The sequence below is a fragment of the Peromyscus maniculatus genome, chromosome 13 (assembly GCF_049852395.1).
Source record: "Peromyscus maniculatus bairdii isolate BWxNUB_F1_BW_parent chromosome 13, HU_Pman_BW_mat_3.1, whole genome shotgun sequence".
Lineage (NCBI taxonomy): Eukaryota > Metazoa > Chordata > Mammalia > Rodentia > Cricetidae > Peromyscus > Peromyscus maniculatus.
In genome coordinates this window covers 61,095,611-61,122,491 of record NC_134864.1, presented here as the reverse complement: position 1 = coordinate 61,122,491, position 26,881 = coordinate 61,095,611, and the positions used below count along the sequence as shown (strand labels likewise).

General features: G+C 39.4%; 1 long non-coding RNA gene across 2 annotated transcripts; it reads left to right on the top strand.

Annotated features, from left to right (window-relative positions):
* The first annotated feature begins 9,770 nt into the window (after positions 1 to 9,770).
* Positions 9,771 to 23,474, top strand: LOC121821930 (uncharacterized). Of its 2 annotated transcripts, none has more exons than XR_013044227.1 (2): positions 9,771 to 9,962; positions 23,141 to 23,474. It is a non-coding gene; the product is annotated as an uncharacterized LOC121821930 (long non-coding RNA). The 2 variants fall into 2 exon arrangements; XR_013044228.1 differs by lacking the exon at positions 9,771 to 9,962 and adding an exon at positions 17,283 to 17,381.
* The last annotated feature ends 3,407 nt before the right edge of the window (positions 23,475 to 26,881 follow it).

Genomic DNA, 26,881 nt, shown 5'->3' with positions numbered 1-26,881 from the left:
CTGACTGTGGGCAAGGCAGGAAAACTCTAGCTACAGATATTATTTTCCTTTTCTGTGTTTTCACTCACTGCCTCTACTCATGGTTGGCAACCCTCTATTCGAGAACCAATCTCAGTCAAAGGCATGGCGACAACAGGTGACTTTCGTGCCATACTGCTTTCTATTCAACATGAGTCAAGATCCTCCCGTCACAACTCAGTGTCCGTGAAACTAAATATCCAAACACCCACTGCACCAAATTATTACACTTCCTCCTTTGTGACAATCACCAATAACAGGAACTTTCATTTTTAAATGTAAAGAACTTGGTATGCACAGTCTTTAACACATGCCCGTCTGTGACTTGGAGCAATGGCCATGGCCTGTTTCCCTGACCCTGCCCTGCTTTCCTCCTGCTGCCCTGCTGCCAGGGTTTGAGAAACTGAGGGAAGGAAAGGAAGTGCTTTGCTGGGGGGAGAAAGACTTCCAGTGCATAGCTCCTCCTGGGGTCCCGATACCTGACAGAAATTAACAGGCTTCTCACGTAGAAAAACAAAACTGTAATTTAGAAAGATGTTATTGTCTGTTATTCATTGTCGGAAAAACCCAACCTGCCGTTGCAAATGTAATTTGAACCCACTTGTCATAATGATTTCTCTTTAAAATCGGAAACACGGATTGTCTCCCGAAGGTTCAAGCCCAACTCCAGACAGAAGCGGAAATTCTATCCCATTTCAAGCTTCAAAACATGCAACCCCACATTCTTGTCCTAGAGTATCTTGCCTGGTGGCTGCCCTGATAGGTTTTTTGGTCTGAAGTCTGGCTTGCTCCTCCAGATGCTCCAAGGACATCAGTCCTAATCATGTCCCAGTCATGCCCAAATCTAGTGTCTTCACGACCTGTGTAGTAGACAGGATCCCACTTGTAACACATTCCACCATGGCCACTTTCGCAGGCCCTTGGCCCGTTCTTCTTGGGAGTTAAATAACTCCTTTGAATGATACACTATCTACCAAAACCACCTATCTGAACCACCACTTGTCTCTTTGTTCAACTATTTAACAGGTAGTTACTCATGGGTTTACAATGCATTCTCCAAACGCTGTACGTAACCTGGTCCTAACAGCTAGCTTGAACGGTTTATTAGATATTGTCTGGCAGTTCTCCAGCCCCTGCTCTGAGGTATGGCTGTTTCAGGTCTGGTCCTAGGCTTCAAGGACCATTTTGAAAATCACTTGCTCTTTAAGAGCAAGATCCTATGTGGGTGACCCCATCTGCCACCATTTCTATTTGAAAGATTTTTTTTCTAAATATTTTATGCTAATAGTACTGTATATCACTGAACTCGTTTAAAAATTGGACTTTTCACAGAAAAGTAATGAGATACTGTGACAACACATATTATAGCATAGTCAGTTCCGTGGTCTTTTTAAGGTACTGCCATTTTCCCAACATTCAGTTGTCCACTGTGGTATTGCTTTTCAATTTTAAAAGTTCAAAAGTTCTTACATATTTTAAAGGTTGCTATGCTTCATTCAGTCTTTGAACATCAATGCCTGGTCAGTCTGCTCTTCTTTGCAAACCCATGTCCAGCTATCTGATGTGTAACGTGGTTTCTGTGAAGTAGCTTCCATTCTCAAGGTTCGTGTGTGCATCTATAAATCTAGGCAGGTGTGTGCATGCCTCCCCTCAGCACAGGCTCTCCATTGACATGGGCTATTATGGCTGACTTTGGTGTGACTTGTCAAATTTCTAATCTACACTAAAGAAAAGAATTGCTTTGACATTCAGAATTTAGAGAACTTTGAGCCCTAAATTAAATAAAACGGTTAGCAATGAAAGACATAATAAACAGCATAATATACATTATAAAGTCAATATATCTAGCAGGCTATGAATAATATATATTCTCAAATAATATAGTGTTTTACTATATAGGTTAATGAGAAGAAGAATAAAATTCTCAGCACACAAATCATATATCAAAATAAATTGGATCACTAGACCAAACTTGACAAATGTCACAATAACCTCATGGTAGTGACTTGCCAAAAAAAAAATAAATAATAAAAAAGACAAATAATCAGGACACAATTTGCATCTCAGTCAGCTCACACTACCATAAAGAAAGCAGCAGAGTACACTAGGCAACGTGAATAAATTTCTTTCTCATGTCTTTGGGAGGTTGAAATTCCCAGGTCAGGATGTCAGTAAAGGAAGGCTCTGGGGAGGACTGGTCCCTGGGCTGCAGGCTTCCACCCTCACTACTTCCTCACAGGAAGGAAGAAGGCAAGAGAGCTCTCTGTGCCTTTGTAAAGACACTAATCCCATTCATGAGGACTCATGAGTGCCCAAGAGAAATGAAAACATATGTCAAAGAGAAGACTTGAAGTGAATAATTACAACAGCTTTATTCATTATAGCCCGGATCTGGAAACAAGCCAAATGTCCACAGAGGATAGCAAAGACGTACAATCACAGAATGAAATAATTGTTGGCAGTACAACACGAGGAACCACTGATACAACAATGAGGATTAATCTCAACTGCAGCCTCTTGAGTGTGGGTGAGAGCAGATTATGTCTATTCAATAAGATCAAAATACACACAGGAGACTGTGACAGGATGACCCCGAGTTCTAGGCTAGCCTGGGCTACATGTGAGACCTGTTTCAAAAGAAAAGAAAAACAGTCAAATGGATGTTGTCTGTAGGGAAGCTGTGGGGTTGACTGGCCGGGACTGTTTGAGCACTTCCTTAACATGATTCAGGTGTCAGGTGTCAGGTTGTTCATTATAAAAGTACACACAGGGGCTCATACACAACAAGTGTTCTAGTTAAGTTGTTCCTTATCACAGCACACACAGGGGCTCAGACACAGCCAGTGTCATAGTTAGGTTGTGAGTTGTAACAGCACACACAGTGGTTCATACACAGCAAATGTTATAAGAGTTCTAATATTTAACATTGTGGATTTGATCTCAAATTTACAAATTAAAACTCAGAAATACCTTGCTGAGCTTATGAACTTACAGGAAGGATAGTCTAGATTGTGACCTGGGTATCAGCTCTGTAACTGTTCTATTGAACGCCCACTGAATGCCAACAATTAGGGTCAAACAGAAGGGGTTTGAGATCACAGTTAAGCACAAAAAAGATGCATTCTGAAAGTCTAGAGATAAGTTTGAACCCATGAAACTGTAACCTGCTACTTTCAAAACTTCCTTCCTGGGACTGGGAAGATGTCCAGTGGCTAAATACTTACCATATACACATGAGGATGGGAGTTCTGGTCCCCAAAAAATCATGAAAACGCCAGGTAGGCACTGTGGTGACCTTTAATTCCAGCCTCAGAAATCAGAGCCGGGGCCCAGTCCCTCGTGCTCCTCCCCAGAGCTGAAACACAACACCAGCTCCAGGCTCCCTTCTCTGACTTTTCACTGTATTCGAGCCTCCGACTCAGGTGGATACCCCCTGCTCAACCATTATGCTCAGATCATGGGGACCCCCAAAAGACCACCAAGGGGATCAAAGGGACCAAGTCCCATAAATAAAAGCAAAGAGCCTTTATTTTCAGGCTTGGAGCTTGGGCTCTCTGTCTGATGCAGCCGTGAGAGCAGAGAGCCCAGAGTCCAAGCAGGGTGGGATTTTTATCACAGCAGAGGTTGGCGTGAGGGGATGATTTCCAGGGTGTAGGACCCTGATTGGCTGACATTTGTCTAGAGGTATAGGAAATGTTTGGAATGTTAGGTATTTCCCCTTAGATGCAGGCCCCACTGGGTGGGATCAGCTTATGGCTCTTCCTGGGTCCAGGTGTTGCCTGCCTGAGGCTGTGTCTGGGCCTCTAAGACTGTCATGGCAGCTGTGTGGTCAAGCTGTTTTAGGCCCCCTACACACAACCTAGTTTTCTGGCTGTTATTTATTATGCGGAGTGATGTTATTCATTAAGCGTTGCTGTTTGCTGTGCAGAAAAAGCCACAAGCCACAAAACCCACAATAAAAGTTTATTAAGGGAAGGGGAACAGAGGGGATGTGCTCAGGCCTATGGAAGACAGCTCAGGGAGAGAAGAAAGGGGTATGTGACCCTCTTTGTATGGATCCCCCCCACATGTGAATATGGGCTCACATAACTATGCCAAGCATGGGCATAGATTGCGTGATCACACTGCATGCAAATTACATGACCACACAGCACATGGATTACATGGGATGTAAGGCCTGGGAATGACTAAGTGTCTTGCCAGCACGATCGAGGGGGTGTGACTAGGACTTCTATCATCCCAGAGTCTTGTGTTCTTGTGAAAGATGACAGGTAAAAGATGGCAGGAATGAGGACACTATGTCTCCCGAAACTGCTTCCAGCCGACTTGATGGAGGTTAGTTAGCTCTTGGCAGATAGGGAAGGAAGCTTTTGAGTTAGCCGGACATCCCAAGGTAGTGAATTGCCCTCTGCTGCTTTGGGAATCATCCATAGTCTTCCACCAGTTAGGGCTCTGTGACTGTTTGGGTCTGACAAGGTGCTGGCAAGGCAGAAGAGGAAGTTTAGAAAAAAAAATTTACCTTGAGGGGTCCATGAGGGTCCCAGGGTGAGGTAGGAGGGTCCTGGGACCAGGAAAGTTTGGGTTATAGTTATCTGGAGTGGACCTGACCTGTCCAGGTAGATTCAAGCTGGCTCTGGAGCTCAGAAGAATTTTTAACATATTAAGAAGCACCCACAGGGAATATAAAATCTTGAGCTAGTAGCCATGATCTTATAATGTTTAGTGCTCTGCTATCAAAATTTTATTGGTTAGTGTTAGAGAGAGAGAGAGAGAGAGAGAGAGAGAGGGGGGGGGGGGAGGGAGGGAGGGAGGGAGGGAGGGAGGAAGGAAGGAAGGAAGAGAGAGAGAGAGAAAGAAAAGATGTAGAGAGAGACAGGGAACCCCCTAGAACATGTTGGCTATTCGATAGTAACCATATCAGTGAGCTCTAGGTTTGAGAGACACTGTATCATTCAATAAAGTAGGTTCCTGACATAAACCTCAGGCTTCCATGTGCATACACACATGTTCACAGCACACAGGTATGTGCCCACATCTTCAAACATAAACACACACACATACACACACACACACACACACACACACACTCACTCACACACAAAAAAATTTAAGAGTTCCCTTTACCTTCTTAATTGTTTTTTTGTTATAAGGCCTCTCAATGAGATATCTACCTCTTAATGAAATTTCAAGTATAAAATATATAACTCTTAACCTCATTGGTGACAATACTAACATATTACACTTTGGTAATATTAGTTCTCAGAAACTAAAATAAGAGCGCTAAACCACTCTCTCTTTTGCTATATGAGTGTGATTAGAAACTGAAGATTTAAGGCTAGGCTTCCCTTTGGAGAGGAAATAGGACTAGTTCTAGTGTGAGCTCTGGGAGAGCACTTGACCAAGACACACTCCAAAGAGCATTCTGAGAACTGCCCTGGTGATTCATTTTTAGATACCCAGGTAACCCAAGATAAAACTCAATCCTCACACTGACTAAAATCATTAGGAAAGAGAATCTTTCTCTTTTCTTTGAGTTCAGGTACGAAAACAAAAGATGAAAGAATTAAAAAAAGAGGAAGACATCGTTAAAGAACCTGGATCTATGGTGTCCAGAATTATCATTGTATTTTTTTAAATCAATGTGAGACAGATTTCTCTCACTTATAAATAAGTAAATTTTGCTGACATAAGAATAAATATTTTACACATGATAGTAGACTTTGAAGTAGCTTTAAAAAGTAGCATTGAAGGTGGACATGGTGGCCCACACCTTTTAATCCCAGCACTGTGGAGGCAGAGGCATGTGGATCTCTGAGTTCCAGGCCAGTCTAGTATACAGAGCAAGTTCCAGGACAGTCTGGGATACACAGAGAAACCCTATTTCAAAAAAATGACACCCCTCTGTACAAAAAAAAAGTAGCATTGATATGGTTCTTTACAATTTACAATAATGCTTAGACATTCATTTAATTCAATCAATACTACAGGAAGAAGTCTTATGATACATGTCACCATCATAGTAACTGGTGCCTTTATCCTGCTAAGCAATGGAGCAGACCTGAGTCCCTGATGTGAAAGATAGGTGGTTCCTGAATTGATCCAGGCTCTCAGTAATCTTAAATTTACTCTGTGTTGTGACTTTGTTGTTGTTACTGTTGTTACTGTTGTCACCTGTCCTCTATGACTACCAGTTTGGACAAAAACTATGCAGTAAGCCAGGGTTTGGCATTTTCTAATTCTAACTGCTTTGATTGCATCCATAAATCCCCTTCATATAGTTTCCTTCTGTGCCTTATAAACAGTCATTTTAGTTCATCGAATTGCTGTAATATTCCTTGAGGAGTCTCCTAAATATTAGTTTAGAATCCTAATATCCTTTAAAGCAGTAGAAGCCTTTCAGTATAAATAGATTCTAATCTCTGGAGCACACAGTTTTATTTGATTTCTGTAGAGCTGTCTTTCAAATATTTTTTAGACTGTGATTAATTTCTAAGTGCACATGACCACTATTTCTTACATCCATTTACCACTGTCAGTACCTGTAAAGGCATGAGTTACCTAAATAGCTAATCATCATCATATCATCACTACTACCACCACCACCATAATCACCACCACCATAATCACCACCACCACCATAACTACCACCACCATCATAACTACCAGCAATACCACCATCACCACCACCATAATCACCACCATCATCATCATAATCACCACCACCATGAAGAACAACCATAAAAATAAAAAGTAAAGACTCCTTTTAGACATGCACAATTCCAAAACCCTAAATGGATGATGGATATTGAATCCTTCCCTGCTGAGTAAATGTAATTCAGCACACCAAGGATTTCCTGAGAGTCAACTCTTGGCTTTTAGCCACAGGGTGGATTTACTTCCCTTATGAAAGGATGGGTAATGGTACTCTCAAGTTTACTAACATATTAGAAATACTTTTCTCAATTGCCTTTTTTGTTTATTTCACTAACTCTCTGTTTATTCTTGCTAAACAAAAATGCTTGGATCCCAACAGAGAAGCCTTTTGAGACCCATTTAACCATTGTCTTGAATGCTGAGAAAAGGACCCCAAAAGGGCAAATTGCCTGGCATCCACAAGAGAAGCCAGCTGTCAATGGAATCATTGATAGGTTTTAGGGATTAATTAAGCAGAAGTTCAGAATAGGAAATTAGTGTTCTGGCTCTGCCTTCATCAAATCTTTTCAGTAAGGCTTCATTATCCCATAATGAAAATAGAAAAGCTGCTTCTATTAAAAATAAATGGAGTAGATCATTGGAGGGCTTATTTACTTATTTGTTTGTTTGTTTAATTTTGGAGGTTTCTATTTATGGAGAAAGACATGGTAAAATGTGACAGAATTGTACTGAGAGGTCAAGACCTCTGTGTCTCCAGGACACGTTTAGAGCACAGCTATACTGACAGCTGTGCACTTGGTACATTTTCTAACTTGAATATTAAATCCCCACAGGTTCCTATGCACCAAGCTCATCCCAAGCTGGTGGTGGCTTTTGGGGACATGGTGGAAACTTTAGGTGACAGGACCTCATTGACAAAACTGGGTCACTGAAGACATGGCTTTGAAGGCTGCACTTGTTCCTGGGTTGCTGTCTGTCTGTTTCCTGTCCGCCACAGTGTAAAGAGTTCACACTGCCATTAAATTCTGCCCAGGTACATGGAAACAAACAGCCATGGCCTGAAACTGTAAGCTGAAATAAATCTCCTGTCCCTTAAGTTGTTCTCTTGGGTGTTTGTAACAATGATGAGAAAAATATATGCTGCAGTGAAGCTACTCTTCTATCGGCCATCCCTGACACCACCAAGACATGCGCTCTGGAAACACAATCTATTCCAGAGTGCATTTAACCAAGGTCTATTCCAGATTCCTTTAACCAAGAGGAGTTAATCTCCTTCATAAGCAATAAACCACCAAATGTTGTTTGTCTTATCCTCAAGTACACAGCCACTAAAATTAGAAAGAATGGATGTTTTTATATTGTTAGTTACCTGTATTATCCTTTCAGGAGCAAACTACATTTCTAATCCTTGCATTTACATTGAATAATATTTTCTCCTCTGACTCTGGAAATGGCCTTGTCCCATCTGGACCTCGTCTTCTCCTTAGATCTGAAATACATTGGGCTTGTGTAGAGTCAGGCAGTACTATTTTGCAAATGAGGGTTTATCTACAGTCTGGGTGTCCAACCTTTGGACAAGAGGAAGCAAGCAACACTGATCACTACAAAGTTCACTCATTGAGAATCTTACAGCTGATATAAAAATAAATGAAGAAATAAGTAAATAAACCTGAAAAAAAAAAGAAATATTTTCAACATCAGACACTCTCGAATCTTAACTCAAATTTAGCACCAAGGAGGCATACCACAATTTATAAAAAAGTCATCAGCTCTTGGGGCTGCCTCCTTTATTTTAGCCTCCTATTCCTCATGAATATAGAAAATATTTTCTACTGCAAACGTTACACTGTCGGGCAAAATAAGGCAGTTTAAAAGACAGAGAAGAGCCTGGTATAAAATGCATCAGAGAAAATGTACTCAGAAGAGAATGCTGACCTTGCAGCTAAGCAGATACAGAGAAGTTCCTTGATGCAGTTAGTGGTAAGTGTAAGCAGAGAACATGTGAGTCCAGCTTTAGAGATATATACCATATTTTATATATATAAAATGCTTGATGCAGAAATATATAGAAAAGAGAGTAAATAACCGGGCGGTGGTGGCACACACCTTTAATCCCAGCACTCGGGAGGCAGAGGCAGGTGGATCTTTGTGAGTTCAAGGCCAGCCTGGGCTACCAAGTGAGTTCCAGAAAAGGCGCAAAGCTACACAGAGAAACCCTGTCTCAAAAAACCAAAAAAAAAAAAGAAAGAAAGAAAGAAAGGAAGGAAGGAAGGAAGGAAGGAAGGAAGGAAGGAAGGAAGGAAGGAAGAAAGAAAGAAAGAAAGAAAGAAAGAAAGAAAGAAAGAAAGAAAGAAAGAAAGAAAGAAAGAAAGAAAGAAAGAAAGAAAGAAAGAAAAGAGAGTGATAAATGGGGAAGCTCTTAAAATTTCGATGGATCACTATGTTGTGCGAACAGACTATGTTATCAACTCCATTTAAATCAGTTTTGATCAATTTAAAAAATCAAATGATGACACAGAAACCAAATCTCCATTCTTGTCCAACACAGTGTTGTTTAAGGGAGTTCGAGTTTGAAAAAGAGATTCCACTGAATGGCAACGCCGAGGGTCGATCTGCATCAAGCAGTGCAGCTCAGGCTGACACCACACTGCAGAGGAGGCAGACGACTGAGCAGATATTTGTTTCCTACGATTATGAAGCTGGGTAGTGAAGATCAAGGTGTCGGACAATCCAGTTCTGTGACTAAAGAAAAAACAAACAAAAACTCCCATCCTGGGTTACAGACTGCTGTCTTCGGGCCATAGCCGTGTATGGTAAAAGTATAGAGGGCCCAGACAGCATCTCCTTCTCTTCAGGACACAAGTACCCACATGGGGACCCCAACTTCATGAGTTCATCTGAACAAAATCACCTTCTAAAAGACTTGTCTCTCCAAAAGCCTTCCAAATTACATTGTTTTGAAAGCGAAAGTGTCAGCATATAAACTGAAAAGACACAAGCATTTAGCCCACAATGTTCTGCCCCTGACCCTCAAACAGGAAGTGCTTCTATGTCAAATTACCATCATTCCATGTTTACTTTCTCATTGCTATGACTACGTAACTGACTGGAAGACATTTTCAGAAGAAAGGACTTCTTGTAGCTCATGGCATGAAAGGGACTCCCACCATGACAGTGAGAGCGTCGGGCTGCTTGTTTACGTCTGAGAAGATCAGGAAACTGAAAGAAGACAAGAAGTGAGGCACCTATAAAACCTTAAGCCTCAATCTTTAGTAACCAACTTTCTCCAGGTAGGTCCCACCTTCTAGGGATACCACAACCTCCAAACACAGGACTACCGACTGACAGTCAGATGTTTGGCCACAGTTTCCAGGGCACATTTCACACCCAGTCCATGGCTGCATCTGGCACCTACCAACTCTTTGTTAGCCTCGATGTAACTTTTAAGTCTGAAACTCTCTTCTAAATGTCATCTGAATCATATATAAGAATTAAGGTCTGATTCACACTGAATCAAAAGCTCTCTCAAGCTGTGAACTGTGAAGCTTAGCACATGTCATACTTCTAAAATCTAATAGTAGGACAAGCATGGGGTAGGTATTCCCATTCCAAAGGGAGAAATCACAAGCTAGAAATAGGAAGTGAATTCCAAGCAAAGTAAACCTAGCCTGCTAGTCGCTTTATGCCTGTGACTCATGCATAACTCTTCTTGGTATGATGCCCTGCCTCCTGAATCATTTCGGACTCTGATGCTGCCTTTTAGGTCACTGGGATGGTGGTCTTGCTCCTGCAGTTCTGTCAAGCAACGTTACATCCCAGCTGCTTTACCAGGTATAGATCTACCCATAAGGCTTTTCTGATCTCACCTTCCCATTCACAGTTATTGGTAACACTACCCAATGCTGCCACTCTAATATCATTTGGTTCATTGAAACTGAGACATGAGAATGGATCTCTGAAACATCTGTGGGATTATTCATTCCTTTTTTTTTAAATAAGTGCATGTTCTCAGCCAGTTTCACATCCCTGCCTTATAGAATCTTAATAATTCAACAGCCTTCCTTCATCTGACCACATCTCAGCATTCCTTAAGCTGCCAGTTTCTTCTCGTGCAATGTGATCTCAAGTTGAGATGGCCAACCTCACTCTGCTTTTCTCTTCTGAAGTCTTCCCAAATTTTGTAATACAAACAGGCTAGCTTTCTAAATCTCTACACTCTGATTCTTTTTTTTTTGCTCAACCATGCTTTCTTAAAGATGTATATTACTTATTCACATTAATACTATTGATATGTAGTTTGGAAATTCCAAGATTTTCTTTCCATACCTTGCTTAGAGAGATCTTCAGCTAAACATCCCTCATCATCATGTGCAGAATTTTCAGATTAGAATATAACTGGAATATAAATTTAATTCATCCAAGTTCTTTTCCATTTTGTAGCCAGAATCGTCTTTACTCCAAACTCCAAGAACATAATTCTAATTACAGGAGGAAATCTCATGAGGAGAGCCACTGCCATAATATTTCTATAAACAATATTTCTGCTTATTGGTCTGTCTAAGAAAATTCCTCTACAGTGTTCTTCTTTTTATCCTGGCTTATAACTAAATCACCTTTAATGGTCTTGTCATAGCAATCATGAATAATTGTTAGCATTTTTCTGAAACTTATTTCAAGCATCCGTCTTGCACCCAGTCTCAAATCTGCTCTCACATTTTTAGGTATTTGACAGAACAGCACAACAAGGTCAATACCAAAATCTGTCTTAACTCAGTCTGCCCCACAGAACTGACGATATTGTATGACATCAATAAAAGGAATTTGCTCCTTATAATTCTCAAGGATCCAAGGCTAAGATAAAGGTTATAAGGGAAGGAAAGAGAGAGAAAAAGAGGATATGGGAGAGATCTGCTGTCTTTTCCCCATAAAGGCACTAATCCCATCATAAAGGCCCTAGCCTTCAGGATCTTATCTAAAGGTAATTATTTCACAAAGGTCTCACCTCTAAATCCTTTATGCTAGAGGTTAGGGCTTCAAGATATGAATGCAGCGAGCACAAAGACTTTCAGAGCATAATGGAAACTAAGCCTATTTGCATTACTAAAGAAACTATTGTTGCAAAGTAACATTGGTGAATGTATAGACACTGTGCATGATATACTAGAAAATCTAACCAACTAATGAAAAGGTAAACAGCAATATAATGAAGTTGTACGGTTAAAATTAAATATGCAAAACAAAAGTATGATTCAAAATGACAATCAACAAATGAACATTGTGTGGGTCTGTTGCTTCATCCATACAAGAATGTGTTAGTGAAATGGATATAATACTGAGTGAATGATGCTTTCTGTAGTAGTTCATCACTGTGGTTTTGTCTGCCTTTCAACAGCATCATGGAAACCAAGTCCTCTATGAAATTCTAAGAGTAGCATGGCTTCTTTAGTAAGCTTTCTTTGTGCTTAAATTAATCAAAGTTGTTTTATTACTTTTGATTAATAGTTGCACTATTAAATTGTACATGAAAATATGTAGTTATTAGAGTAGAAAAATCAATGTTAAGATGTATTTGTTCTTTTAGCATTCTCACTAAAGTTGGTATATCTTGAGAAAGACAGTCTGGAGGTCATTACTATCTTGAATTAGAAAGGAAAGGAAATATGAAAATGTCTGCTTATGGCATACAAATTGAGTTGACTTAAAGGCCTATCATTTAGGGAATGACAGGGTAGGAATCTGAGAGGAGGTAAAGAAAAGGACATTCAGCAACAAAGCAAAACATTATAAGCTTTTGCTTTCAGCTCAGCCAAGGGGCAGTGAAAAGCCAGGATCAAATCCAGAGCAGCGGGAGCTCCCAAGCAAGAAAGCAAGACACTATCCTAAAACGTGTAGTAGACATGCAAGATCTGAGCCATTGATTACTCACCATCCCATGAAAGAAATGCAGAGCAATGACAAAATTGCTCAGCTCTACAAACTACTGCAGTCTCTTGCCACTTGATACATATAAGAATCAAACTTATTTGCTCTTTGCTCAGGGTTTCCCAAAGTCTAACACAGGAGAAAGGGGCCAGCCTGTGGAAGGTGCAGCTGAAAGGGATGGCACTGCATGATCGGGAGATACATCAAAGGAACCAGACCCAGCTGCAAGCCATGTGTGACGCCGACACAGCTGTCTCTCCTTTCCCTAGGCTTGAGTGCCCTCCCTCACCTTTATACTGGGACTGTGACCCAGAGTTTATATCAGAACTAAATAAAATTAGACTTATAAGCCACATTGTATATTCCTAGATACACAGCAATCACTGAGCAACTGTTACTGTGGGCACTTACTAAAAAAAAAAAAAAAATTTATATGGAACATGAATTGTAAGTTAAGAATAATAAATATGGTAATATAATCATTTGAAAGTTGGAAGTTTTTTCTATAGTTAGAAGATTATATCATTAAAATTATTTTTGCTGTGACTAATACAGAAGGTTCACAGTAACACTGATTATTTCATGTTAAGACTTTCATTACTTAAATAACAAAGACATGAACTTTAAATATACAGGAAGTAGTAATGATAATCAAGGACATACCATATGAAACCCACAAGAGAAAATAGTCTTCCAAAGAAACAAAGTAAAAATGGATTCAGCATCTCCTTTTCTCAAAACTAAACATAAGTGATCACTCATTCACAAAAGGTAGAATTAAAAATATTGGGGTGCAGGAAGAGCTCAGAGGATAAAGACTTCTGCTATCAAGACTGACAACCTGAGTTCAATCTCCAGGTCCCACATGATGGAAGAAGAGAAACAATCTGCAACAGATGCCCTCTGACCTCCGTACAGCAAATGTTAAATACATGCAAGAAAATAGAACACTTTATGATGAAGGTTTGCATATTTATGATCATGGCACTATGATAATTAACAGTCTGCTATTAATCCCATTGCCATGTCCACTTTCCTAAACTGACTCTAAGAGAGAGAGAGAGAGAGAGGGAGAGAGAGAGAGGGAGAGAGACCCCCAAAAAACCCTCAAATCTTCAGTATAATTCCCAGAGTCCTTCTTTACCACTACTTGAATTAAAACAGAACAAAGGTAAGACTGCACTTGTTGGAAAAGTTAAGTCATCAAACATACAAGTTCCCTTCCCTTGCTACATATTCTCAGTAAAACAAGTCAGGCAATGGAGGTCTGCACTTTGAATCCCCAGGCCAAGAGGAGCAGATACAGAAGAAAAATGCCCTAATTAGTTAGCAATAAGCTGTGACCTGGAGAGCTGACGCGAATAAAACCCCTTGGAACAAGAATCTACTGGATAAGTAAATTGAGATGTGAAACAATGAAATAAATTCTGCTTGTACCTAGTGACACAGAACAATCTCATGAACGTGCTGCTGAGCTAAAGGCAAATCCTTAAGAACACATACAATTGAATGTGATGTTCAGTCGGACAGGAAGTTTGTCACAGACACACATCAAATTGTTTCTTACCTGAAAGCAAACAAGGGTACACTTACCTGCCTGCATTTTGACATAAGGTTGTGAACTTTTTCTTCTAGCCTACAAATTAGTTCCTCTTTAAACATTTAAATATTTCCACTGAGGGAAAACAAAAGCTTCAGAAGATCTGAGAGGCAGAGGACATCTTAATCTGACAGGTGAAGTAGCAGTCAGTTAAGAGAAAGGCATGTAAAGCTGAGATTGTCCTAAGTGAATGCAGATGGTAATGACCAAGAGATGAAGGCAAGGGAGAAAAGATCATTAGCTGAGGAGAAGACCACTGATGGCCGCATCAAAAGATACTTACCCTTCCTGTAGTACTGATCTCAAATGGAGTGTTGAAAACGTGTAAGTACATGAAAGGTAATTTCCTTAGTTAAAAGGAAATTTGAGCCTGCTAGTAGAAATGTACAGCAGACTAGCCCAAGAAAAAGCAATATAGACTAGTAAGCTATGATCCAAGAAAAGTAAGCTGTACTGAATTTTCAGGACAAGAACTATTCCTTGGGATGATGAGGTACAAGGTAAAAACCAAGTCACTTACAGACTGAGCTGGCCTCCAGTCCTCCAAGCCCCTCACAGTGCCAGGAAACAACATGGCAACGGTGCTCGTGTGTGTCTATGAAAATGGACCGCAAGCCAAGATTCTTAGATAACTCCAATTGCTTTTCAGAAAAACACACCTTTAGTCAGGAAGAAACTGACTAAATTAATACCAGCTGCTTCCGAACATTGAAATGAAAGTGAATAAATGAGTTACATTTCAGAAGAGATCATCGATTATGACTGGGTGATGCAGGAACACAATCTAATTGTCTCTCAGATCTTTGTTCCTTATTGAAAAGAGATCTTTAGAAACTAAGAATCTGTACAATGAAAGCAGGTTTAGATATCCCCATAGTTTGCACGCCTTTCTTCTGAAGTCAAGCAAATTTAAATTAATGTATCATACTGTTAGATAGCGTTTATCCCTTTTTTCATTTTTATCAGCTATTATTTCTGTCTAGCTTTCTTTTATTATCATATACACAAAGAAATTTGAATTATAATTACTTAAGTGGTTATTATTTAGTAGAGAAATTTGGAATTTTTTATTCTGACTCTTTAACGCATATTAATATTTTAATGTGTTCTATAAAGACAGTAATACCATTAAACAAAAAGCTAGAACGGTATGTCAGAAATTACAGGTATAATTGAGATAAAATGTGCCTGGCTAATTTGGCTTTTGCTGTAACAAAACCCTTCATTCCCAGTGTTTCTTAATTGATCAAAAACCTACCTCGGAGTTGATAGCAAATATACCATTAACTTAAAAATAATAATAAATTAGTAGGAAAGCAGAATGGCATGCTAATAGCCAACGTGGCAAAAGAATCTTAGAAATTTCCCTCAATCCCTTGTCAAGCAAAGTACTAATTGCCTGTAGAAGAAAAATTGGTGAGGAAAGAAAGGAAATGATTTGAAAGAATTTGGGCTCTCTCTCTCGCAAATCACACAAATGATTATTATTCTGTGAGCTGTAGACTGAATGACTATAATATGCTCTGCTTAGAATGCTATTGTGTTTCTCTAGTGGGTGCAGGTTTTCCTAGTATACCCAAGGTTATAAGGCTCCCTGGGAGCCTTCTAGTTCCAAGGCATTATGCAAATGTAATATATTAGCACCTGATCCTCTATTTGGAATGTTAAAAGGGGGAATTTGCTCTAAAAAAAATTTAAATAGCTCCTTTTACAGATAAAAATATAATAATAAAGGAGCCATTTTAAATGACCAAAAGCCTTAAAGATTTTGGCATTATCAAACAAAAGATACAGCAGTTCCAAGCTCAGGAAGAGAAGAATGCTTTTTCAGAGAAGGCAATTATTACCTTCTGCAAATGAAGAACAGGGTTTCCTTTTTGATGGATTTCTGGTGCTGAGCTAAATTTAAATTGTGTTATGTGTGAATATGATTAAATAATGGCAAATCCTTACCTCAAGTTACTGGAGAAAGTGGGTAAGACCCCATAGAAAGAAAAAACAAAAGTCCTCCCCACGAGCACCTGCCCACATTCAGGCTCTTTGCAAACATCTGCCAATCTAGTTAATACCAGGCCTTTGTTCCTTTTAATCCCTGCAAGTCTAGCTATGGCTTTAAATCCAATCATATTTTTAAGTCTGTAAGAACGCATGTTTTTAAAGCACTCCTGCAAAGCTATTTCAGTGTGCTAAGAAGACCTGGAGATGGTACCCCCAACAGTGCTTTGTGAATGAAACTCAGTACCAATGTGAAGAATGTTAGGTGTCTGAGGTCCTCCTGTGGTCCTCCTGTGGTCCTCCTGTGGTCCTCTGTGGTCCTCTGTGATCCTCTGTGGTCCTCTGTGGTCCTCCTGTGATCCTCTGTAATCCTCTGTGGTCTTCTGTGGTCCTCCTGTGGTCCTCCTGTGGTCCTCCTGTGGTCCTCTGTGGTCCTTCTGTGGTCCTTCTGTGGTCCTCTGTGGTCCTCCTGTGGCCCTCCTGTGGTCCTCCTGTGGTCCTCTGTGGTTCTCCTATGGTCCTCTGTGGTTCTCCTGTGGCCCTCCTGTGGCCCTCCTGTGGTCCTCTGTGGTCTTCTGTGGTCCTCCTGTGGTCCTCTGTGGTCCTCCTTTACTTGATTTCCCATCCCTTCTGCTACAGAGTATTTCACAGAACCAGAAACAGGTGATGGAAACTACTTTCTATGTAGGGGCTACCAATAAAGAAATTCTGATAGATATCAATCAGCTTTTATGCCAGATGAGTCCTGCCCCAGTCCCAGGAGACAGAAATGCTGCCCTAAACTATATGATTATTAAATTATAATTTCCAACTGGGCGGCAGTGGTGCACACCTTTAATCCCAGCACTCGGGAGGCAAAGCCAGGCAGAGCTCTGTAAGTTTGAGGCCAGCCTGGTCTATAGAGCAAGATCCAGGACAGATACCAAAACGGAGAAACCCTGTCTCAAAAAATAAATAAATAAGTTCCAGTCATTTTTATATTTATTAGATTGAACCTAAGCTTTAAAACACAAGGAACTGAGTCTGTGGATCTTCGTTAGGACGTTTCCTTGGTCATAAAAACTTCACGTGTTTTCTTCTTGTAGACCTCCTTTGATATAAGATTGCAGTCATCACCTCATGACACATGATGAAAGTCATTATTAATTTTCTGTTACTCTGACAAGATATTGACGTAATCAACTATTAGGAGGTAAGGTTTATTTTGACTCACAATTTTCAGTGTGTAGTCGTCTGTCATTTGCTTTGAGACCTACCAAACACATGGTAAAGGAAACTGCTCTCCTTATAGCATCCAGGAAACAAAAAAGAAAAGAGGAGCTGGGGTCCCCAAATCTCCATCAAGGGCATGTCCCCAATGCCCGAAACTAACTTGTTTAGTCTAGGCCTGTCCCCCGAAGGTTCCACCTCCTCGCAAACCACAGCAGTTAACACACATTACAAGTCTGCTTGGAGCTGATGCATGGTAATTGTTATGGCAGATGATTAACCAAGTTTTCTAATTACTAGTAGCAAACTCACTCAAAACAAGCCTATGTCCTCTTCATAATGATCAGACCAACGTGAAGTTATAGAAGCAACACAGGTCTAAGTGACAAAACCCACACTCACCTTTCCAAAAGCCATTGTTATTTATTGTGTGGGGCAGAGCTATCTGTCCACAAAACACGCTCAGAGGTGTGTGTCTATGAGATCTCTGAATCTGGTCAAACTGACGTTGAGACTAGCACAGCGTGTTTATAAAGATACAGGCCAAATTATTTACCCCTCCCCCTTTTTGCCTGAGAGTGATGCATACTCCAAACCAGCCTATTAAGTTAGCAGTTTCATATCTTCTAGGGAGTGCAGTTTCCTCCTTCAAGGTTTCTGATCTCCCCAAATATATTCATGATTTTAAACTCAGTCACAATTTTCAAACTTTTATAAAAACAGGAATATTACCACAAACTTTTTAACAAAACAAAAATCATGAGCTTCCATGAGCAGACGACATTGCTTACCTATAACATAATTATTCACTCCCACAAGTTAAAACAAAATTAATCTTTTCTGTGTAATGGACACATGAAAAAGAGGGAGACAGAGCCTTCTCATTACGTTCTTCTTGAAGCTGAGCCACAGCTACAAACCAAAATGAGTTCTTCTAAAATCCCACTGCAGCAGTACATCCAAGCAAAGCTATTCACAGCTAAGGTTTTATGTGAAGAGACCTTGGAGAAGGAAGGTAAAGACAGGACTGCTGAGCAAATGAAAATAGGATGAAGGAGAATATAGGATTTTTCAAATCACTTTCTTTTACTGCCCCTAGATTCATTCGATGAGGTCTCAGGACTCCCACACAAATCACCTTTCCTCATTGGCCATCGAAGAGAGTTTAAGAACCTACAGAGAATTAGAATGCTCTGAACTGAGACTGCATGAAGTCTACAGCTTCATTCCATCCAGCCATGAGAGCCATTGATGCTGTATTCCAGAAAATTAATTTTCCACCTAGTGATTTCCTTTAGTTTTCCCATAATGGAACACTGAAAAACCTACAAATCCAAGAATTTAAAGAGCTGTAGGCAGTGTTCGGCCAACTACTTCTACACAGCCTAAGTAAGTTACCCTGAAATACAGCACTGGAGGTAACTCTAAAAATGTGAGGATGAAAGGAGCTGTTGAAGAAGGGTATATAAAGAAAAGATTCTGAAATTTCATCCTTTTATTCTTTCAATAATTACAAACATATATACTCTATTCTGGTGTGTTGATCAGCATTTCCCATAGAGAGAGAAAGAGAAGGATAACTGAATACATGAAGAAAGTAAATGTATTAGGAGAGCTGATTCATGATTATGAAGATGACAACGTACTATGAAGATCATCTAAAAGTTGGAGAACTAAGGAAGAGAAATAATAGTTCAGTCATTTTGATAACATATATATATAAAATGCAATTAGTTAGGGAAAGTTTTAAAATATAATTTTTGAGATAATAATAAAACTACATAATTTTTCCTTTCTTTTCCATCCAACAACTTTCCCACATACCCTTCCTTGATCTCTTTCAAATCCATGATTTCTTTTCTTTAATTGTTCTCTCTCTGTGTGTGTGTGTGTGTGTGTGTGTGTATGTCTCTCTCTCTCTCTCTCTCTCTCTATATATATATATATATATATATATATATATATATATATATATATGTATATGTATAATTTCTAAGCATATAAATGCAGTCTACTCAGTCCATATAGGAAAATTTGGTCCATTGCTTTTATATTCATAGGGACTTCATGGTTAAATACATTTTCTAAACAAATTAAAGATTAAATGCAATTTGTTTGAGTTTTATACTATCCAACAAATGACATTCCTAATCCTTGTGAGGAAAAAAACACCAAAAAAAGGTACTACTTGAAGTAGGCAAAGATTTTTTTAAAGTGAAATAAATAACTTAAACTAAAATATCAAAATACAAACTAAAATACTGTAAGTTTATAATATAAGGAGTTCAAGATATCAAAAAAATTTATGAAAGAAAAAATAAATAAATTTAAATAATACTGGGGAAAACAGGGTAGGGGAAGTTAAGAGACTGGAAACTCCTAATAAATTTCCAAAAGCTAAATATCAAGATTGTTAAATATAAATATATAAAAAATTAAAATAAATCTGAATGAGAAGATCCCATTAAAAATGAATGGATATCACAAATTGGGGAAATATGCTTAAAATCACTTTTAAAATAAATATTAAAGCACAAAACATTTTTAAAATTACCAAATCAATAAAATATCAGCCACCCAAGAGAAGAATGAACAAAACAAAGAATTCAAGAAATCCAAATGGCCAGTCAACATATAGAAAAGTATTTGACTTTCAACATATTCAAACTACAGTGAAAATTATTTCACAATAAGAGTTAAGAGGAAAGTCGGCTCAGAGATTAACATTGACTCCTTAGATACTTTTCTACTGCTGTGAAGAGATACCATGAACAATGCAGCTTTAGAAGAATGGGTTTATTAGGGCTTGCACAAGGCAGAGAGACAGAGTGCCAACTGGGAACGGCTTTGGTTTTTGAAATCTCAGAGTTCCCCACCAGTGGCATACCTCCTCAAGGAGACTGTACCTCCTAATCCCTCCCAAAGAGTTCCACCAACTGGGAAGGAAGCATTTAAATATTTGATACTGCAGGAGCCGTTCTCACTCAAACCACCACACTATTCATGCAGAGAACTGGAAATCAGCTACCAGGACCCACATCTGGTGGCTCCCTGCCACCTCCATCTCCAACTGTAGAGGATCTGACATGTTCTTAATTGACTACGAGTTATCTGCACACATGTACACATACTCCTTTTTAAGAATTAAGCAAATGGGGCTCAGTTAGGAAAGTGCTTGCCATGCAAACAGGAGCAGCTGAATTCAGAGTTCACACCCACAGAGAAAGGAGAGTGCAACAAGGCACACTTATGATCCCAATGCTAGGGACAGAGATAGGGAGTCTTTGGTGCTCACTGGCCTGCCAATCACTCCTGTCAGTGAGATGCAGGTTCAGTGAGAGACCCTGTCTCAAAAAGCAAGTGAAGACCCAACACTGACCTATGACTTCAATATGCACACACTCACAGACTTACATACTCACTGGAACATGAATATACATATATCACATGCACAAATACAAAAGAAAAACAGAATTAAGAAAAGTAACAATATTTAGCAGGACAACGGAAATATGCTCTTTGTAGGACTATAAAGTAGTGCAAATAAATCTAGTTATTTTTGTGAGGTTTTTTTTTTTTAAAGTACAAATTCTATAGATCAGAAAATAGTTGATAACAGATCTGTAAATCTCTAAAACATGTATAAGATGTCCAACCAAAATTGCTGAGAAGTCATCTGAGAATCTCTAACAGATGTGAAAAATATTCAGCCAAAATCACTACAAAATATTTCACCATTTTCCAAATGGCTCTTCCCCAAAATAACAGGGGGGGAAATTGGGACTTGTGTATGCAACAAGACAGCTTAGCACAGGGAAAACTATTTCACTAAACATCATTGATGGACCACAGAAACACAGCCTGACGGAAAGCATGTTTTAAAATATTACCTGTATCCCACTTGAATTAGAATCACGACACAGAAGATTTAGTCAATGAATTTCTGACAGCAAGCAACAACTTTTATCTAGTTAACTGAATAATTTAAAACATAAATAAATTACTAAATACCTTTTGTGACAACAGCCTTATATTTAGTTAGCTAAATCATCAGAAGCATAAAGGAATCCCTGTAAACAGAGTAGTAAAGCACATCCCTAGGGCCCAGTGGGAATGGCTGAACTTAGATATCCAAGGATGGGGTCTAATTTACTGCTGCTCTAGCCAGTCACTCAAAAGGGAGCCAATGAAACTGAGGTCCAGGCCTAGAAGGTGAGCGACATGGAAAGCCAAGGTGTTGTGTCTGAGGATGCAGCAGTAAGACTGGTTCGAGAGCTAGAATGTAAGAGTCAGAGGAGATGAAGGACACCAAAATCAGGCCTTCCAAATCTGCATGAGCTAAGGGCATATGAGCTCACAGAGACTGAAGCAGCATGCACAGGGCCTGTATGGGTCCTCTAAGTAAATATCATGACTTTTGGTTTAGTGTTTTTAGTGGGACTCCTCCGTGTGTGAACAAGTGGGTCTCTGATTCTTCTCTTGGGTTCTTTTCCTTCTGTTGGTTTGTCCTGTCCAACTTTAATGCAATAGGTTTTCTTTAATCTTATCTGATAAGAGACAGAAAGGGAGTGGGTCTGAATGAGAGGGGAGGTGGGGATGAACTGGGAGGAGTAGAAGGAGGGAAAACTGCTGTGGAATAATACTTTTGTACACTGGTTTAATAAAACGCTGATTGGCCAGTAGCCAGGTTGGAAGTATAGGCAGGATAAGCAGACAAGGAGAATTCTGGGAAGAGGAAGGCTGAGTCATGAGACATCAGCCTGCCATTCAGGGCACACAGGTAAAGCCATGGAAAATGTGGTAACATGTAGATTAACAGAAATGGGCTTAGTGTAAGTGTAAGAGCTAGTCAGTAGTAAGCCTGAGCTAATGGCTAAGCAGTTCTAATTAGTATAAATGTCTGTATGTTTGCTTAGGTCTGAGCGGCTGTGGGCCAGGCAGGACACAGGAAAACTTCTGGCTACAGAAAACAGTAATCAGGATATATTATGTAGGAAAAGAACCTATTTTCAATAAAAGGGGAAAAAGAAATAAAAACTTAATAACAATAGTAATAATAATAAATATCAATGAATAATAATAGTAATAATAATAAAAACTGGCTCTAGAATTAAAACTTGCAAACCCAATTTAGCCTCTGCTAAGGGATAGGTCATTGCTTCAGAATGTTGAAGTGTCAAGCTTTGGGATACAAGCAAGGAAAGGGGAACAAATGGGAAGCCAAGCCCCTCCTTTCCCCTGCCTTAGGGTCTCCAGGCATAACTCACAGGGCCCAGCTGGTAAAGCAGAAATGGAGCTTGGAGAACCCCAGCCCCAGCATCAGCCACACAACCTCATACTAAAGAAAGCATAAAGAGGATACAAAGTCGAGAAAAATTGTTGAACAATTAAGATATTAGTCAAACTTTAAAATTTGACTGGAAATATTTCTCACCAGTACATGTGTTTTGGTAAAACTAAGAGAAGATGCATAGGGAGAGAAAACTCAACATTTTGAACAGAGATGGTGTCTGCGGGGTGTAGAGGTGTTCACACATCTCAACCTAGCCATTAGGGTTTGATTTCCAAGCTGCATGGTGTATTACAAATTAAATTATTAATTATCTCCTAGGTATTTAAGAGCACAAAATAGTTCATGAAAAATTTAGGCAAGGAACGAAGTCCTTTATAGAGAGAAAGAATATGGGATAAGACACCATGCTTTAATGCCAAAGCAAAACCATACATCTTCCTTTCTTACAGGATACAGATTCAGATCAAGAAAGAGTTCTGACCTGGTACCACATGGCTGCACTTCAGATTTCCCGCAGACTGACACTGGTTCCTGGGAAGAAAACATTCAAATCGTCCATGAAGTCCCCATCTGCCTGTGTGAGAACATCTGCAGGGATGGGAGCTCTCCTAAATTAAGTGGCGGTAATGCATCCACTAGTGAGTTTACCCTCTTCAGTGTGCCGCCAAGCTCAGCTTTGAAATGGCAATTGTGTTCAGATGTTTAAAATGAAGTCCCATTGAAAGACTCATCCAGCACTGGTAGTTCCTACCTGAATTTGAAAATATTTAATTCTACAACGTATTTACTTGCTGACAAGCCTGTTTTGATTTCTTATAATTGTATTTTAAAGGTCTAAATTGATCATATTTTACATAAATTTCGCAATGATAAACAAATGTCAAGATACTGAATACACTGTCATAAAGCAGTTTGCATCATAAGCACTGGTATAATTTTTAAATGCTTTTGTTGAGCAACTCCTGTATTTATTTTTTCTGACCAAACATTATGAGAGAGATACCTCCTAACACACATGAAGCCCCAAAGAAAAGGTAATTACATCTTCCAAACAGCTTAATGATGCCCATTACTCAATTTTGCTAATTCCATAACTGCTGAAGTGTAGGAAGATGAATCAAGACACTTGTAGACAGGAGACAATATAAAGAGTGGAAAAGTGGAGATAATTCATGAAGTGGTAATGGAAGTTCTCCCAGTAAGTTGTTTTCAGAAAGTCTTCAGCATTTTACTAATGTAGAACCAAAAGTAATAGTTTAGGAATTATTCCAATGACGTTTCCTTCTATTATTTTCAAATTCTAAAAATGTTTTGGATCGGCTGTGGATGTTGATGAGTTGGTACAGGGTTTGCCTAGCATACACAGAGGCCTGGATTCAATCGAAGCATCATCAAAACTGGGTGCCAGAGATGGGAGGGAGGGGTTCATGCTTATCCCCAGGACTCAGGAGGTACAAGCAGGCAGGATGATCAGAAATTCAAGGTCATCCTTCGACTATTTGAATTTGAGGCCATCCTAGAATACATACAGATCCATACACAAAATGTGTCTCAAATCATATGTAGGATTTTGCAGAAAAAAATATAAAAACTTGAATATGATTTTGAAATACACTGTTTGGGAAATCAAAATACCAAAGTTCTTAAGGGAAACTTTATGACATTTTATTCTTATTTATCTTATTCATTTGTTTTTAATTTTCCATTTATGCAATATCATGTCAGTCACATAGCAGATAGTTAATAAGCATTGCTGACTCAAATGTCATTTGCTAACATTTGCACACACACCGACTCAGATGCTCTTTCTCAAAAACCTGTTTTGTGGTTCATCATCATTGTAACTACTTAAATATTTGGGTGGAAAAAAGGCTTTTCTATTTGTGAATTCAGTCTTTATTGAAGTAAATAGTATTTGATTCAGTAATTGTGCTCAGATTCTAAGTGTTTTGTGGGGTGGAATGCTTTTAATACTTAGTAACTAGTATGAATAATGATTGTTCTTCCCTGGTATAAAGATCTTCCCTGGGTAGAAATGGTAATGATAATGATCACAGGGAGAGTGTATAATGATAGGACAATGAGTATTTAATATTAAATGTCTAACATACTAGACATTTTCTGGACTTAAAACACTGTGCTTTGAACTACTTCTCATTTTATTCTCAGGAAATCTAAATAACACTGGAACCCATATTTTTCCATTGAGAAAATGGTGGCTTAAAAATGGGTGAGGAACATTTCCAACATAAAACTATTTAGGAGTGATTAAAATGGGACATAGATTTCAGACTACATAGAAGAAGCATTTTAAAATAAAAACTCAGAGCACATAGGTATTTATAAAGATCTTCTCTGGGGATATAGGACAGCAGAGTCCTATGTAATAGTACATTCCACTAAACATAACTAAGGGTCACCTTGTCATTGGAGACAAGAAGATATATCACTGCTGAAGCCATCTGGTCCATTTTCTAAATAGTTTGGGACAGGTTTGTAGACTTGTTGGTGTGTTGTGCAAGGCTTTTCTTGGGGAGACTTGAACCCACAATGTCTACTCACCCTGGATAGGGAACCAACAATAAACCAAAGGAACCAGTAAACAATGACCAAATTAGCAAACCGATGAATTCTTTGAGGCTACTTCCAGGAGCAGAGATGACCCAAAGCTTCATTACTCCCTGTCCCCCAAGACAAGGTGACAGTTCGGGAAGCTGCAACCCTAGGGCTCTCTACCACTGGCAATCTCCTCGGCTGGTAGGAGACTCCGATAACCTCGGGGAAGGGCCCCATGTTCTCCTTTCCTTTAGAACTTCCTGAGACTTGTGAATTGTTTACCACCTGAATTTCATGAACCTCACCCTCTACTGGAAGGAAGGAGAATTTGTTGAGCCTGAAATGAGCCTTCCTTGAGCTGCATATTTTGGAGGAAATTGCTTCACAACAATACAAAATGTTTTGAACACATTTACTGCTTTCCCCGATTCCTCCCAGGCCCATCTCTCCTTCTTTACCTGCTCAGTGGTAGGTTTTCCTCTAGGGCCTGGGCCATCTAAACACAAGTTCTTGGCCTTGACGATGGTGTCAGGTATGAGTTTTGTCATGTGTAGCAGGCCTTAAAATCGGTCAGAAATATTTTTTAATATCTTATGTGAGATGTTGTCTGACTGAGTTGTGTCATGCAATCTGCTGCCTAGGCTGAGCCAAGTTCAGTTATAAGTGACAGTTGCTGCCAGACTGCCCACCCTGGGGAGAACCACACCACTGTGGAGAAGTGGCTCTGGCAGCCAGACAGGAAGGCTTTTGTTTGGACCACTGATAAGACTGAAGACAAACAGGAATTAAGACCCAGCTTTGATAAAGGAGTGTGGGGCTTCAATGTCTTTACATGGAATAGCAGAAAGCAGTTTTTGAATTTTTAAAAAGAAATTTCTTATGTCTAATGAAGAAAGGAGGCTTGCAATCAATGGGTAAAAGCAAATAATGATTTCCTTAATCCTGAGGCAACTAGTTAATAAATGCTTCCTAAACATTTAGTGATTGAGGAAATGACTATTAGAAACTAACCCTCCCATCTGTAAGTATGAAGTTAATTTTTCTTCTGTAAGACTGGTGCAGACTGGTGCAAATTCGGTATTCTAGCTAGCTTTGCAAAGAGACTCCTGCTACACTCATTTAGAGGCCATATAATCATGGAAGCATGCACTAGAGACCACGGAGAGACACACATGGCAGGCCAGCCATATTTATTCATCACCACAGGAATTCCTATGGATTAATCCTACAATGAAAGTCAGGAACTTCAAAGTCTTGGCTCAATTTAAGCACAGTCCTCCAGAGGGATGTATTGTAAAAGAGAGAAATAGCATTTGAAAGCGGTTTCTGAGGCCAGGATTAGCGGCTCATGTTAATATGCTACAGTAGTCCTCTGGGACTCCGCGTAGACCAGTCATTGATTTCTACATTTATCTTTCTTGGGACGTCTGTAGTCACTTCAGGGTGTCTTCATGTAATCCACTCATACCAGGGAATGTTTTCAGGGATATTCTAAATAATTAACCTTCTCACATTGGAGTTCAAGTGTCTCTCTGTGATAAAGCACTTGAACACCTCAAAAGCATAATTATAGGCATGCCCTTGAGAGTTGGACTATATCAAGTTCTCAAAATGAGTGTGGATATTAAAACTGA